The sequence below is a fragment of the Berghia stephanieae genome, chromosome 3, assembly GCF_034508935.2.
Source record: "Berghia stephanieae isolate SIO BIC M18660-M18661 chromosome 3, UCSD_Bste_1.3, whole genome shotgun sequence".
NCBI lineage: Eukaryota > Metazoa > Mollusca > Gastropoda > Nudibranchia > Aeolidiidae > Berghia > Berghia stephanieae.
The window spans coordinates 48,501,850-48,504,349 of NC_088362.1; the positions used below are offsets into that span (position 1 = coordinate 48,501,850).

General features: G+C 36.5%; 1 protein-coding gene across 1 annotated transcript in view; it reads right to left on the reverse strand.

The window, feature by feature from the left end:
- Positions 1–2,500, reverse strand: part of LOC144969565 (uncharacterized) — a 5,712-nt gene that overhangs the window by 3,186 nt on the left and 26 nt on the right. Inside the window, exon 1 of the mRNA XM_078908708.1 lies at positions 2,462–2,500. This exon is cut by the window's right edge and continues 26 nt beyond it. The gene's annotated coding sequence lies outside the window, so the exon portion shown is untranslated. The remainder of the gene's footprint in view (positions 1–2,461) is intronic.

The window sequence follows — 2,500 nt, forward strand, 5'->3', positions numbered from 1 at the left end:
CCAGAAAACCCGCTCTTCAAATATAAAGATCGATGGTATAATATGAAAAAACACTTTTCTGGCCAAATCTATAAATGTCCGTGTTTTACCAGAGAATGTCAATTAACTGTTTTATATATAATATATTTTATTATTATGCCTTTTGCGCCACGGCATCATAAGATATAATCGCCTAGGCATTCCACGAAGGAATATAGATAACTCATCAAACAAGATGTCTGATGTCAACAGGAATCACCCATGTTGTCCAAGTGAGCAAATTGGGGGTTAATAATCTTGTTTAAGGAAAAAAAACGAAAGTGCCTGAAGCGGGGCTCGATCCCGGGTCATTCGGGTCACAGTGCAGTGCCTTAACCACTCGGCCACTGTTTAAATAAATAAATAAATATGGCTGCGCAGTCTCTATGGACGCTTGCCGTGAATGTGTGCGTCACTTTGAGTTTTGTCAGTCTGTTTCTATTATCCAGTTAGTAATCTGCCTTCATACATCTCTGTTTAGTGCAAGTACAGTGTTCTTAGCTTTAGAATGTCATCATGTGTGTTAAGGTGCTGAGGCAGTTGGATGTTTCCTTGTGTTGTTGAAATCAGTTCTTCGGTTCTAATTTCTAAATGTATTTGATATATTTTTAGATCTTGATTCAATGTTGGAAGTGAAGTTGGTGTTCGTCCTCTGTATTTGGCTCCTTGCTTGAAGTAATCATCCATTGAGGTCTGTGCTGGAATATTTTCATCTCGCCGGAGCACGTGTCAGAACAGTTTCCATCTTTGTTTCTTTATACGCATACTGACTGGTTGTATTCTGCATCTGTCATATACATCCTCATTACTGATTTTGTCTGGCCAATGTACCCCGATAACTTGTCTCAATTGTTTGCGGTGAAGGGAGTTCAGGGTGTCCGAATTCTTTTTTGTTAGTACCTCACGTACCACAGTTGTACATAAGGATTGGCAGCACTAGCGCTTCATAACGGCGTATTCTTTTATTGTCATTAATGATGTTCGTCCTTCGTGGGCATATGAGTGTTGATTATTATTGTAGATCTGTTGTTATTTAATATATTTGCAGAGTTCTTACTTCTTAATACTGCTAGCCTATCATGAATGATCCCGTGTGTTTCCAGATGGAGTAACCATGCCTGAGATATTAGAAAGCCCAAGCCCCCCTGTCCGTTCTCATGTGGAAAGGTTATTAGTCGATTCCCTTCAATGATCTGGTCTGTTTTGGGTCGTTTCGTTTCTTGAAGGCATACAATTTTGAGATTGTATTTTTTAAAATCCATGATAAGCTTTGTTGTCTTAATATTCGAAGACAATCCACGCACATTAAATGACGCAATATTTATTTGCGATGATTTCAGGTTTTCCATCCAGCAAAAATTAAATGGGTGCTCATTTCCGGTTTTAATATATTCACTGGTGAAAAAAATATATCGATAACTGGTCACTCACCAGCATTGGCGCGTCTCTGCGGGAATACTGTCTATTCTATTCATTCTTTTTTTCGAAAAACGCCATTTGTTCGAAAGAACATGCCATCAGATCATGATCTAACAATTACATCACTAACAAGTCGAATAAAGGCACACAAATTCACCTTTATATTTATATTATGTGCGATGGGCTCCAATCACGGAAGTCCGCCATTGTATATTAACAACTGTTTAAAGTAGACATAATAAGAAATGAGAAATCTAAGTTGTCACTTTAGAAAACTACTTTCCTTCTCCGCAATAAAACGACATAATATCAACATAACTGAGGTCTCATATTTTGACCATATATCCCGTGTTTACTATCCAAATGTTCCCGACATAAAACCCCTCGGAGTTGTTGTTTGTATGGAGATATTCCACTTTGAATTCAACAAACAATAACAATTTGACCTGGAGTCAGTTGACTTCGACTCGACACTAATATGAAAGTAAGTAATAAAAGATAATTTTAAAAAATCAAAGTGAAAATTAGGGGAACAGCCACCAATGCAAAATTAAGATCTGAAAAAGTGTGTATGAAACAGTGCCAGAAAAGCAAGTAAGAAAAACACAAGAAAAGAAGAAGAAAAAAAACATCCCAAAAAAAAAAACGAAAAAAAAAAAGTCTGCCTCGACTGGGGATCGAACCTTAGCACTTTTTTTCTTGTGTTTTTTTTTTTCTTTCTTGATTCCTTTGGCATTGTTTGAGACACATTTTTGTCAGTTCTTTAACTCTCTCCTGGCCATTTTCAGTATTATCCCAAATGGCAGGCTTACCCAGCAGTAAAATTGATTTTTGAAAAAACTCAAACAATCTCTCTACAAAAGAACTTTATGTTCTTATTAATTAAACAAAGATCATTGTGATGTGCAAAATAAATCTGAATAAGAAAAAAATGTAGAATTGTGTCGTAACAAATGTGACGATTTTGCTGTAGATAGGTGGTAAGGAAAGGGCTAAGACGAAAATAATTTTAAAATAACCATACCTTAACTTGTCTACCAAATCCTTGTTGCCGATCACGAGG